The 14757-nt window shown below is 38.5% G+C and overlaps 1 protein-coding gene across 1 annotated transcript in view; it reads left to right on the forward strand.

Annotated features, from left to right (window-relative positions):
* Nucleotides 1-13566: 13566 nt before the first annotated feature.
* The window catches only part of si:ch211-247n2.1 (calcium-activated potassium channel subunit beta-2), a 37172-nt gene continuing 35981 nt past the window's right edge, over nt 13567-14757 (forward strand). Inside the window, exon 1 of the mRNA XM_055060494.1 lies at nt 13567-13710. The gene's annotated coding sequence lies outside the window, so the exon portion shown is untranslated. The remainder of the gene's footprint in view (nt 13711-14757) is intronic.

The following is a 14757-nucleotide window of genomic DNA, read 5'->3' on the forward strand; positions in this document are numbered from 1 at the left end:
GGTATGGCCAATAAAGGAAACTTGTCTTTACCAGGCTGTTGAACCTTTTTAGCTCGCTGGTTCTGATGCTGCTGCCTCAACAGGTGACAGCAGAAGAGATGATGCTCTGAACAACAGACTAATAGAAGATCTGCAGCATCTTGGTGCAAACCTTGAAGGATCTGAGCTTCCTCAGAAAGTCCAATCTGCTCCATCCCTTCATATAGACACTTCTTGCTCCGTTCTGGTCCAGTCCAGTCTGTTGTCCGGATGAACACAGAGGTATTTATATTCCTCAACCATTTCCACTTCTTCTCCCGTGATGGACTCTGGTGTGTTTGTGAGGTTGTCATGGATCCAGGTCATTGTTGTGTCTTGACATGACACAAGTGGAGAAGGTTTGCCAAAATTTGTGTATTTCACAAAACTGCAATGGAAACACTTTATTTTATTTTATTTTTTTTGCATCATGCCAGTTTGCACACTGCAGCAAAACTAAAGAGGAAGAAAAAAGTGTGAATGAAAATGGTGTTTTTGTATCCCTAATCCATGATGGAGGGGTTAAAGTTAAACTCTTCTACTGAGCTCAACAGATACAGGTTCTTCAAAGCACATCTGTTGTTAACAGCTGTTGTGTTTTTAGCAAAAACCAAATACTGAAAAAAATAAGGAAGAAGCATAATTTTCCATAATTTTCCATTTAAATAAACCTTGGATAAAAAAAAAAATGGTGACAAGGTTTTTTCTGGTACAGCAATTTTTAGGTATTCTCTTGTGACAAAGTATTGTGGTTGGATGGCACGTAATAAGCACTCCCTCCCGCCTCCACCAGAAGGTTACATGAGAGAAAACACCTCGTTAGAGAAGCTCTGGCTCAAGGCTCATTATACAGAGAGAACTGAGAGGAAGAAACAGAAAATATTGCCACATAAACCGAAACTTGTGAAGCTTCTGACCATGACTGTAGATTATGTTTCAGTGAGTAACCACAAACATTACGGCTGAGAAAAAATCTGAGAAAACTTACAGTGAGAAGGAAGTACTGGCCAAAGAGCATCGTCACAAAGAGAGACGATGGAAAAAATTGAGCGTAAAAATGTCCAAAACTCCTATTGCAACTAAAGGGGACAAGACAACCATAGATTGACAAACATGTTACCAACAACTTTATCAGTCCAGGAAGTAAAGTTGACCTTTCTAAATGCTCCTTTAAACACCACTGTGAACACCATGGCAGATTCAAAATTACTGTCTGAGACTTCGAGAAACCAGATTGTAGCAGTTTATGAGTCTGGAAAGAGACTTAAAGAAGCCTCAAAGGATTTGAAATTTGCCATTCGTCATTGTGGAAAATAGTTAACAAGTATAGGAAATTCAAACAAACTCAGGTCTGACTCTTTGTCCAGAGAGGTGAGGGCCACATGCAAAAGAAGTCTCCAAACATCCTAAAATGTCATCATAAGACCTAAAGCCATTATTCATTTCAATGTGAATGTGTGCAATATTTTATTGGAGGTTTACATAAAGGAACTATTTCTCTCCAATGCCTCAATTATGCTTCTTTGTTGCTGCTCTGTCTGCTCAAGCACAAATACTGTGTAATGTAATTTTCACCATGTGCAGCTGCCCACTGGGGTCTGATAGTCTGAAATGAATTATCTTACTTCTTTATTCTCATGGTCTTCTGAGTAGAGACGGCCTTAACCAGCAAATTACTGCTCCCTGTGAGCCTTTAGTTAAAACTGCATATTTCTGTCTGTGAGCAACAAGCAACTCATATGAAAACAAGGAATAATTCATTAGGAAGAAACAAACACGAAGAGCAGACTATGAAACAGAATTCAGACAAAGATCAGAATTATTGGAGCTACAGCAGACTCCTGCCGAGGCCAATATTTGTGGATGCAGTTTTCACTGAGGATCGTCACTCCAAAGTCCCCAACTGGTGGATATTTTCATACAGAAGATCTAACATATTTGAAAGAAAGTGCAGCTTGGGAGGCTGAGACACCAAAGCACAATGCTACTTTATATATTCTGACTTTAATTTTAGACTTTAAAAATGATGTAGCTTTATGTTATTAAAGCTAAAGTTTAATCAGTGAAACGTTCATAACAAATTTCCGTCAGATCATAATTTCTTGGTTAATGTCAAGTTGTCATAATGAAGACATTTTAATAATGTCAACTTTGTATTAAAAGTATCATGATTTACCGAATGATACTCTATGTCAACAGTCATAAATATTCATGAAGGCTTGCTCATGTTAATGACAGGTGTTATGTCATGTTTATGACGCTGTCAAATAAAGTGTTACCATTTGCTGTAAAGTCGACCTGTAAAGACTGAAGGTTATTTACTTGTTTTTATTTGAGATTCATGCAGATAGATAGATAGACAGCTGCACTGTTAGCCTATAGCTTACTGTAATCAACCTGTTAAATTTAATTGTTTATTTATTTATTTGATAAAGTGTACAAATACATTTTTATTTTCCTCTAGTTTTTGTTTTTGTTTATGTGAAACTAGTCTGGCCACTTCTTTACTCACAGACGTATTTCCACCGTTATCACCACAAGTCCAGTACTCAGTAACAAAGCAGAGCTTTTGCAGTGTTTTCCTTGAAAGGCAGACAGGCAAGAAGTTACAGCCACAACTGCTGTGCCCTTCCCCACTACATACAGGCACAGACAAACCATGTACTGTGTGACACACACACACGCGGGCGCGCGCGGACCCACGCACACCCACACACACACGCGTGGACACGCAACATTCCAATCAATTTTCCACACTCTGGGTTTAGCATTCCAGCCTTGCAGCTCCTCTCCTTTCACTGAACACAGGCAGCCTTGTGCAGTAGTCTGCTGGTGTGTGTATCTGTTTGTGTGGATAAAAAGCTGTACATGCTGTTATAGTAGGGGGCAATGTGGAACTCAGTTTCTGATCCATGACGGCCAACAAAGTGCTCTATCCTCCCACCTCAAAACTGGCTTGCAGAAATATTCATATTCTAACCACAAGCTTCAAAAGTAAACCTCATTTACAGTGGACACCACTAATATAAAAGGTTAGTTGCACTAATGCTGAAGAACAACACAAATCAAATCAACTCAAATTACATCTCCTATCCTTGAACACCAGTTTAATGTTGACATTATAATCTGTCTGTTATACAAAGCCCTTAGATATTGTATTTTATGTTTATATCTTTTTCTTTGTTGTCTTTTATTTTGATCCTTTTTCTAGTGAATTATCAGTTTAGAACATATCTTTAAAAATTAACTCGGGACAAGCTAAGTGCACAAAATGTTCTAAAAGTTAGCAAAAGCGCTAAAGCACCTAACAAACAAAACATCTCCACTTTATTAGATTAATAGATTAATAAAGTACTGCTCTTTTTTGAAGTTGAGAAAAAATAATGCAGCTATTTTCCAATTTTGCTTCTAAATTAAATTTTGAATCAAAATAAATATGAGGGAAAAAAAAACACTTTTTATACAAGTTCCAAAATCCAGTCTTTATTTTAAACTCTACAAATAAAGTAAGGTCATATGGATGGAAGCAATTCAGATTTAAAGAAATGTCAACACAACTTTATGCTTTCGATCTGCACCACATAAAAAAACACAGCTCTAAAAACCAAAGTCATGTGAGAAAAAAACATTCATTTGTCTGGAGAGGAAAATATAAAGCTTGTATCTTTACATGCAGCAGGGTGATGTCAGACATTCTGCTGCATATTGTATGAAGGCTACTCATCAGCATGGACTCTGATGTGCATGTAGCACAGAGAAAACCTGCTGTCCACACTAACACATCACCTCCTCAGCTGAAGGAGCTCAGCGGGGCTTTGGAGATGTGTGCAGTCGGCTACACATTTGACTACAGTTCAGGTAATTTCATGGTCCAGTGGTGCTGGTCCCAACCGTGCTGTGGTAGTATAGTCAGCGACATGTAAACATGTAAGTGGAAATGCTTCAGCGATCAGCAGGGACCACTGCGATGACCGCTGCGCAAGAAACAGGCAACGATTTCTAATGGTGCTGAAATCTTTGTGGAAATGGATATAAATACTTACAACAGAAAGTTTGGAGGGAACTGATCCAGCTGTGCACAGCTTCCTTTCACTTCCTCCACTGTCATTTCCAACCTCCAGGCAGGCTAGAATTGTAAAACAGAGCAGAAAATTCACAACATTGTTCACAACTTCTCCTTTTCGCTGATTAGCTCAGTTGAAATTTAACAGTAGAAATGCAGCTCAAATTCAGAAATCTCACACAGAGCACTAAAGGGAAATGAGAATCCAGAAGAATTGAAGACAATGGCCAGGCTAGGGAAAATCAGAAGTCCTCAGTTTAACTTTTTACAAATTGAGTAAATTGATAGAATTAAATCAGTCTTTCATTTAAACATCCTTGAAAGATATAATGTCATGAGAAACTATATGTTTGGAGCTGAAAATACTCTATTTGTGGTAAGTAGTGGTTGTACTGAAATATTCCGCCATGTGGATGCATGTATGAACTGCTACAGAAACACTGCAACTGTGACTAAAATGTTGTAACAATGACCAGATAACATGTGGATGTGAGATGATGGAAACAGAAAGGGAAACTTATGCCATCTGATTCATTTGGTTAATAATTATCTGACCTTTTCTGTTGTATCAACCAATGTGTTGATACAATGGATGGATGGATGGATGGATGGATGGATGGATGGATGGATGGATGGATGGATGGATGGATGGATGGATGGATGGATGGATGGATGGATGATACTGTCTTAGCTATTGACAGAATCGGGTGGTATTTCCAGCAGGCTGTATTGAAATGAAATGAATTTCAAATGGTTGCTTCTGTTGTGGTTTCATTCGGGCTTCATTGTTATCGGGACTACAAAAAAAAAACTGAAATGAACTCAGTTTTAAGTCTTTGCAATCAACCAAAGTTCTACACTTTCAGGGAAAGTGTAGCGGTGTTAGAATTACTTTGGAAGCGTAACAAATGAAACATTGAGCAACATATTTGATGTATGATTTTGGTGATGACAATCATCAAAATGTAATGATTAGTCATTTGGTGTTTTCTTTACAACTGCAGTTTTCTCTTTTTGTTATGTACAGCAAATTGAACCACCTTGCTGCTGAAATGTGCTATACAAATAGATTTGATTGACTGATTGACTGATCTATTGATTGATCGATTGATTAATAGATGGCCTACTTGAAACAGTGGTATACACTGTGTCTGTGTGTTTTAACAGTAAGCAGAACAAAGGAGGGTTACAGAAGTTTTATGAGTGAATCTTTGAAGAGACGTGTTCTCCTGGGTCAGCTTCTGACTCAGCTGCTTCGTCTAGAATCCATTCCAGTGGAGTACTGGAGGTGAGAATTAAGGAGACCCATTACAGCACATTAGAGTCTATTGGTTGCTTCCTGAAGGAAGGGGGGTTCCATTCTCATTAGAATGCTCATCAGTGCTGATGCTCCTCATATTCAGGGATTATATTGTAAATGGACATTTTATAGAAATCTTCTCAGCAATCTTGTTTAGAATGAACTTGTGAGAGGCGACATCGGCTCACCCCATACCACCCTAACCAGTTCTTCCATCACCAGCTCTATCATTTCAGATTCTTCAAATGGTTTAATTGTTTCATGCTCTGCAGAGAGAGAAGTGAAAATGTTTCACCCACGTTCACTGACCTTTTCACTGGCTTTTTAAAAAAACAAAAACAAAGCAAAACAAACAAAAAACAGTTTTGAATTGTGGTTTCCATCTCAAACTACTGGAACTGTAAGGATGGCAATGTTTGAACCAATTATGTTAAAAAACACAGCATAAAATAATTAACTTCATAAAATAATGTCATTACTCTCATTGATTGAGTTAAGTCAGTATAGTTTGGATTAGAAAAAGGAAGCAACAGAAACAAAGGGCCAGTACCAGGAAGGTTGTTTTCAACCAAGTTAGACAATCTGGCAGGGTGAGATGGTCCGTCAGAACATAGTTCTTCTTCTGTCCCATTTTCCTTACAACTTTTCTTCTTTATGAGACATAGAACCATCTGCTCAGCAGGAACATGCTCTGGAGCAGACTTTATACTTTTGGTGGAGTGTGAACATTTATTTGGCCAGGAAAAACTCAACATAACTCATTTACAGCAATATTTTGGTTTATTTAGCTTGTAACAGAGAAAAAAATGGCCACTCATTTTTCCGTCAAATTTTCCCCATATTATATATACATTTATAAAGGTTCCAAACTACCGGTAAATATTTATTTCACAGGTTAAATATTTAGGAGAAAGTAAACATTTAGTTAAATATTTAATGAGGAGGTAAATATTTAGTTTGGAAGCTAAACCTTTCCCATGCATTTTATGTTATTTTATTTCCCAATATGTGCCACCTGCAGTGTTGCAGGTCAGAGCAAAAAGAAATCATTTTTTTGATCATGTTTGGTTGTAGTACTGACTAAAAATACCTTAAGCTTCCAATTTTCCCCCCTCGTGTTGTAAATGGCCTGTGCAGTAAATACCAATGAGAAACAGATTCAGTGAGAAGTGAGCAGATTCCTTCCCTCACCCTCCTTTGTTCTCTATCTGCACCGCGCCACCTGTTCTCTCTGTCTCTCATGTCTCTCACTGATTCCAGTGAAGAGGCTGCCATGACGGATCTTCTGTTTTCAGAGGAGAGGAGCTTAACTGGAGAGAGCTCTGCAGATCAAAGCATTCACCCCCCCCCCCACACACACACACACATCCATGCACCCGTTCACGCACATGCATATAATTCCTTCTGGAGTAATGTGTGTGTGCACTTGTCTGTGTTTTAGCATGGTGTAAGACTAGGGTTTTTTTATATATGGTGAAGACCCAGTGCTCCTGGCGGGTCCCAGGAGCCGCATCAGAAGTGCTGTTTTTGGGTTAGAGGTGTGTGTAACGTCACAGGGAAGAAAGGTTGAGAAATGTCAGCATCAAAATGACAGATTCTTACCCCTGACTCTCTCAACACATTACACACCCACAGAAAATATCTGTAGCAAAGAGGAAACTACTCCAGGTATTCAGCAGCTTCTCATTCTTTTACAGCCCAAGATCTGTTTCTGAGTCCATTCAGGCTCAAGTACGTCGAGCCAAAATACATTTAGGAATTGACTGACACAACTTCTCCCTCTGAATTGTTTTAGATTTGACTTATCGATCTAACCCCCAAACCCCAATGCATTGAAACATCAATCTAGTCAGAGGTATTGTGTTTCTCTGTTTGAATACCTTCAGTGCAAAGGCTTCAAAATATGTGATGTGATAAATGACATGTGAGATCTGAACATTTTTTAAATAATTTATCTGTGATGATCCATGGGTGTTTGAGTGTTGTTTTCGATTTGTGTTTGTTTTCTGATCATTTCTGAGTGTTTTGTCATTTGGATTTTTCCATATGGAAATAATGATTTATTTTTGCTAGGTGGTGTTTCATTAGTTCGTTACTTTGAGTGTTCAACAATAGTCTTTCGACTGTTCCAAACTTTGCAACTCTTTTGCTACATTTATTACAGAAACAATTCAGGGTTGGCCAGAAACACTCAGACTTTGTAAATATCGACCGGAAAACTGCACTGCACTCCTACTTTTTTAATAACAGCAATCTGTCTACATTACAACTGAGAAATGACCATTAATAAAACCAAAATATATTCAACAGAAGTACTTGAGCATTTCTAGGGGATTAAACACTTGGGCTAATTCTACAGTGTACCTCTGCCATATAAACCAGAAGTAGGAAGGTTATTTCTGTTAACTAAAGAAGATCAAGTATTGCTTTCAAAACAAATTTTGAAAGATTTGAAACAATTTATATTCTTGTTTTTGCAAGTCTTTTTCTGTCTACTGGAGAGTGTATGTTCATTCACTTGCATGCAAGTCCACAGCACTCAGCGTGTGTGAGCGCCGGTGATAATAGAAACATCTGCCTTTGTCCAGCTTTTGTAAACTTTGGTGTTGGTATTTTTGAAGGTTTGAAGGTTTGAAGGTTTGAAGCGGTGTGGCTTAGAGCGCCAACTGTGAACCAAGCTTGAGAGAGAACTGAAGGTAAAGGAGCGACCTTGTAGAGTTACTTTCTCTCCTCACCACCTCATCAGCCCAGATTCATTTTTCCAGCATCCACTCTCCCAATACTTACATGCTTCTTCTCCTCTCACCACTTGCTGGTTCCTCCCATGAAATCCTGTTTCTTTTCCGTTTCTACCTTGCTGGTTTTCATTCCTGATCCCCTTGTTTTTTCTCTGCTTTGGCTCCCTGTCTTCTTCATGTTTTGTTGAAAGGTGTTGGTCTTTGTTTTTTTTGTTTTTTAACTAAATCTATAAAATCTACTCAGTGTTTCTTCCCCTTGCATTTGGGTCTTCCATTAATTCACACTTCATAACATTATTTCATCGTAAACCAGTTTTTGATGAAAGAAGAGGGCGATAGACAGCAGCCATCAATCATAGGACTGGCAGCCCTTATATTTGTGGATTTGCAGCAAACATTGTTTACAAGGTAAAAATATTAATGTTCATACACTTCGCAAGTAAGTAATCTTAATAAAATGCAGTTAAATATTCATTCCATTATGGAGAAAGTCTCTGTGTATTAGTAACCACTAAGAGGATATCCCTCCTTCATGTAGCCTAGCATGTCGAAAAAAACTGGTAAGCATCCAGACTTTTCTACTGTTTTATGTTTGCTCCAATGTAAGGGGAAATGCTTTTTACAATATAGTGGAATAAATCATGTGTCATGGCAGGCTTTACTATTACTAACCAAAACAGAAATTGAGAACTTGGGTGTACACACCAGTTCCGAGCTGGTGTTTGAAGTGGTAAGTGGTAAGTTTCTGATGTTAAAATGAGCATTCTTGTTTTGGCAGCTCTCCAACCTTCTGTCAGCCTCTCAGCAAGCAGTGAGCAGACCCAGTACTGTATTTGTCCTCTGCAGACGTCGCTGTGGCAGTGAAAGTTGATCTTGACCTCTTTCCAGGCACCAGTTTTGGGCACAGGCCCAGCTTCTGGCAGAGAGCCGCTCTGCTGTTTGCAAGGCTAACGTTCTTGGTCTCAATCCCCTCGTAACTTTGAGAAGTCGAGAAGTTTGATGGCTCAGTTCCATCTCTGAAAAAGTGTTTCAAAAGAATGATGTCAGCCTCTTGTCAGATTAATATTTCTGTTTTTATCTCTTTTTTCTGTGCTCCACTCAGACATCCTTGTTGGCACAGGATGAAGGTCGACCATCGACCAGTGACAATATAGAAATCACTGTGGGCAGTTTTTGCAAAGAATGCCAGCACTTATCATGACATAATCTCTGTCCACTTGAAAATTGATCAAATGAATACTTTCTCAAGTTATCCATTTATAAAAACAAATTGCTATTCAGAGTTCCTTAAACATTGGGCAAGTAAGAGTTTGTGTTTCCTATATATGTTTCCTTGACGATTAATCCATAATGTACAATGTACTAGTAATTATCAAATTACTCTTGATGATTTTTGTTTATTCCATATTTCATAAGTGTTCGATGTTTTTGTCACACAGAGCCCTTTGAATCGTCTTGTTTCAAAACGTATTATGTAAAATAAACCTGACTTATTGTACCTTCAATCTTACATATGAGTCTCTTTGGAACTCATTCTAAATTCTTAAATATGAAATTTGTAATACACCACAGAATGGAGGACTGGTTAGTGTGGCTAATGCTATTGCTTACCATAGATGTTTTTGTGATTTCATATGTGTATTTATTTTTTTATCTGTGACATTCAAGACTTTTACTTTTGTTCTGTATGGCTGCAGAAAAAGCACAGAGCTGTAGCTATAGCACCATTAGACTGTAGGGTTCTGAATAGGTTACAGGGTTCTGAATAATCTGATATCAAAAACTACACAAATGCTGGCTGGATTTTATTTTCAGTTAGCAACTAAAAGTCAGACTGTGATCTGAAAAACAAATGCAAAACAATCCACCACTGATGGTGGTGGATTGTTTTGCAATCAGGATGGACAATGAAACAGTCTGATGGGTCCACATGACTCAGCATTAGCCCTCAGTGAGCATTATGGCTTCCAGTGTCTTGTAGCAAAGTCAGAACAGGTTCAATTCTGGATAAAACACACAGTAAGGTCCTCTACTATGTTTCTGCACTTTTTTGTGTGCTTTTGTGTACAACAGTGGGTTTATATGTCAGGCTTATGTTCTGAAGACAATCATCCTATTCAGTTTCAGCATAGAGATGGAAACCAGCTGTCCTCTGCAGGCCTGCGTGGATAAGCAGGACGAGACAACAGATGGATGGATGGACTGTTTGATCCTCATGGCTCCTGGATCATTAGTCATATTCTGGGTCAAACATGTAAGTGAATCCCTGCATCAGGTAACCCGGGTCTTCCCTTTGAAATGCAGCATTTAGATAAGATTCTGCAAACGAAATGTGTTCTTTTTCTATCCTGTTATTTTTACATGATAATTGTGCAGAACGGGCCTCAACAATATATCATGAGAATAACAGGTGTTCTGTTGATGTAAAAGACCTACTGAAAAATCTGTGATAATAACAAGAACAAATTGTGAACACTGTGTGATATTTCAATATGCTGCAGCCCCCAAGCACAGGCCAAGTATTTGTGTAAGAGAGAGAGAGAGTATTGTTATGTTGCTTTGGGTTTTGAGTTTGTCATTGGTGAAGTTTGCTGCCTGGATACAGCTGAACCAATGACAGACTTCCTGAGTTTCCTTGGCAACACTATCAACTTTTACTGTGAATGAGGAATGATGTTATAAAGATAGAAAATGTGCTAAGTACAAACACTGAACATCCAGTTCCTTCCTTTGTGTCTCCGGTGTTTGAATGAAGAGCAGCGAGAGACGGAGCAAGTTCCACAAACCTCAGCAATTCAACATGAAAAACCCGCTTTTAAAATGTTTGACTTTGAAATGATTGTTTGAATGTTTAACACTGGCCTGTTGGCACAGTGTGAGAACTTTTTGACATGCTTTAGCGTTGCCTAATCCCACTGCGGTTTCTCATGGAGCACCCTGGATGTTAGACGGGAAGGAAGCAGGAAGCAACTGTCAGCAGAACAGAGACTTATCACAACTGGTCACATCTGTTGAGTAAAAATGGCAATAAAATCAGCAATTTATGTGCTGTGTTAGATACACACTGATGAAAAAGCGAGCACACACAATCTAAATCATCACAGCAGAGTGTCTGAATCAAAAGGTCTAATGGGGAAGTTTCATTTTGCCCGCTAGCCAAACCATTTCCACTAATCTTATCCAGGCTGGAGCTGTATCGCTTAAAACAAGTGAACTTAGATCAAATCCAGTACAAACCCAGTCCTTAAAGCAATTTCAAATTTAAATGATAGCAGTATGAAATGGGACTTCTGACTACAGTGTTATTTATGATCTCTGTGTGATCACAAACAGAATATGATATTTGAAGGGGGCTGTAAGGAGGATATAACGTAAGGGGCTAATCAATTCGTAGTGTAGGCACAACAAGAAAGAGCTTTTGTATTTCAATTATGGAACAATGAGGAGTTAAAACAAAGTCCTAATTTAATACAACTTAAAAGGAAATACAAGGAGGTCATTTTCACAAGATATAGTGATATGGGTGAGAGATAACACTAATGTGTGTATGTAAATTGAGGCTAACGCATATGAGTTTGTGCAGATACAGATGTATGGATGTTTATACTATATTTAAACATGTAAAATCAGATAAAAGGGAAAATTAATTAACATGTTTTTTTTTTGTCTGATTGAATAATGAGGGTCCATCTGAATGAGTTTATGGGGTAGGAGTTCATAAGTTTCCTACTCCTTCTCAAACATGTTAAGATTTTTGTGGTACAAAAAAAAAAAAACTATTGTTTTTTGCATTCCTTGGTCCTGTGTTATTTTATAGTTCTTGGAGAGGAACCCATAGCTGCCATTTGAAGAATTACCTTTGATTCTGTTTCTTCCTGTTTTAACCCACTGATTATTTAACAAGAACTCAGGTTGCATTTGCTCAGTTCCTCACCTTCACATGCGTCTGTCAAGCAAGAGCCCCAGCCAGACCTCATGCTCTCTTCATCACCGCTACACACTGCATTGGAGGCCAGAGGAGAAAAAGAGCTTCAAGCTTCCCCAGCTGATCATGCTCTATGTTCAGAAAGTAAAGCCAACAGTTATAAATGTATGGAAGATGTCAGTTTATGAGCAATGTTAATGCTCTCATTCATGTGTTTCAGTTTATGCTTTAGTAATACTGTAGATCATATTAATTAGAAGTTCTAATGTTTTAACATATTTCAACAATTTTGCACTGCTTTTTTTTTTACTGAAAACTTGTTGTGCTGTTTACTTCGAGCTTATGTGAGCTTCTGTGTGGATTTTGTGCTTAATGAATGCTGGCAGTCTTGAGTTAGACAATGCCTTCACTGACATTCTCATCGTGGCTTTATTTTGAAATATTAATCTGGGATGTAAACAAAAGTTTGAATGAGTAATTCTTTACCAACCTTCATACGATCATGTGCCACAAACACTCTGTGTTTGAGGAAGTGATCCACCACATTGAGGAAATGATTATCTATCTGCCCTGGCGTATCACTGCTCAATTTGATTAAATGTACAGTTGAAACCAGACGTTTACATACAATAAAAAGAAACAAACACCTTTTCTCCTCTATTTCTGAAGTTAAAGCAGATCAACATCCTCTTGTTTTAATTTTGTTAGAATGACCAAAATTATTTCTATTTCCTAAATGCCACCACAATGTGATCTTAGACAAGATGTCAAATACTTATCTCTTCAAAGTTTACATTTATTTCCTACATATTTTGTAGCATTAAATTTGAACTTTCATTGTTTTGGGTTGGACAGGAAGCCAGTGGGAACTCAGCCAGGAGTTTTAACTTCCTGGCTGATGTCTTTATATTTGTGTAATACTTATGGATTCATATGAAGCACTTTGATCCAGTGATGTTTGAACAAACAGCAAAAAGTTCAGAAACTTGGAAACTGCAGCTCTGAGCAGGAGGCAGGGCTCGATCCAATGGCTGGCACGGGAAATTAAAAGTTCTCTCAAATGTGTATGAAAACACTCCAGGTATGTTTTCAGTGAGGGAATAACACAACATGATGTAAATCTTTAAAAGCATAGATTTGACATAATTCTAAATAAAATATTCTCTCTCACCTGATTTTAATTCATGTTTGCAAGCAGAACTATCTGACTGCTTGATTCTTGTTCTGAACTAACATGATTAGCAAGACCCTTCAGCTAAATATGAATGCAAAAAAATGTAGCATTGAGATTTTTTAACCTTGGAGAGTTCAGCAAACTCAGCGCGTTTTCTGAACCTGAATCTGTTTCTTTGAGCCACGGCTGAAGGAGAGAAGGGAGACAGATAGCAAACATTTTCCCGCTGTAAGGAACCATGGCAGACTGCAGAGCACTGCTGCTCTCTGCTTGACAAGACTTAGCAGGCATGCTATATGTGTGTGTGTGTCGGTGTGCGTGTGTGCGTGTGCGTGTGTGGGTGTGTGTGTGTGTGTATGGGGGGTGTAGGTGTGTGAGGAGCTCTCAGTGAAAGTAGGTGAAAGGGCTTTTCTGTCAGAGCCAGGCAATGCAGAGCCCAGCAGAGCAGAGTGGAGCGGTGGAGAGGCGGATCGATGTGGGAAGAAGGAGGAGGTGAGACGCTGAAGCCACTTGATTAACTCTTGAAACAATGGCAGCAGTTTTGTGTTCTGTCTCATGCGACCGTCTTTGTGTCGCGTCTTCATGGCCTTGCAGGGAAATTTGGAGAGAAGCAGAGCGACTGACCATCCCACATGAGTCTGTCCAAACAGGAAATGTGTGTATTTTAGTGGGGTTGTGATGTTCAGTTATTATTATGAGTGGATTTCTTCAGACATATCTTCACATAGATATAAATACTAAGGACTAATGATGCAATGATACCTTTTTGTCTTTCTTTTGGTTTCGTTGTTTTGTCTGTATTTCCTTCTAATTCATGTAAAACACTTTGAATGTGCTACATAAATAAAATGATCTTATCTTACCTTTGGGGCTCCCCAAAGTTATTCATGCCTCCTGCAGATACAAACATCAGATAGTGGAAGGAGTTGAAGGATTATATCAATATTGCTGTCTGAACACATTACTGCGTACAATACAGCAACAAACCTCTGACCAATCACACAGCGTAGCTCCAGCAGGTCCTGGTGTGGAGAAGCAGAGGCAGTTTTCACCTGCATTATTACACATAATGTTTATTTTTCTTTTTAAATCATCCTGATTTATTATCGATCTTTACTGAATCAGAACTTCTGCTTCTCTCCTTATTTATGTGTACAAAAACCTTTCCTCCCCTTTAGCTATGTCTTTCTAAATTCCATTTAAAGCCTGCACATATTTCAGTTTGTTCCTTTCTCTTCACCCGTCTTATCTTCTGCATCCATATGCAGATGATACTCCGGCGCATATTTCTGTTTCCACTGGTGATCTCAGGTCCGTTTGCAGCATGTATTTGTGGTAGCAACTGACGGATCCTATGTCCTGCTTCAGCAACAGAACAGACACAAAACCGAAACACCTTGTGGTTAACACAAAACGTCTGAGGCTGAAAGTGTGCTCCAACTTGACACTGGTTCCTCTGAATACATTCGGGTCATGTTGGCAATCAAGGAAACATCTTGACTAACCTCCGATTTGAAAAATTACTTTTAGAGAATCATG

The sequence above is a fragment of the Poeciliopsis prolifica genome, unplaced genomic scaffold, assembly GCF_027474105.1.
Source record: "Poeciliopsis prolifica strain line A6 unplaced genomic scaffold, Auburn_PproV2 SCAFFOLD060, whole genome shotgun sequence".
Taxonomy (NCBI): Eukaryota; Metazoa; Chordata; class Actinopteri; order Cyprinodontiformes; family Poeciliidae; genus Poeciliopsis; species Poeciliopsis prolifica.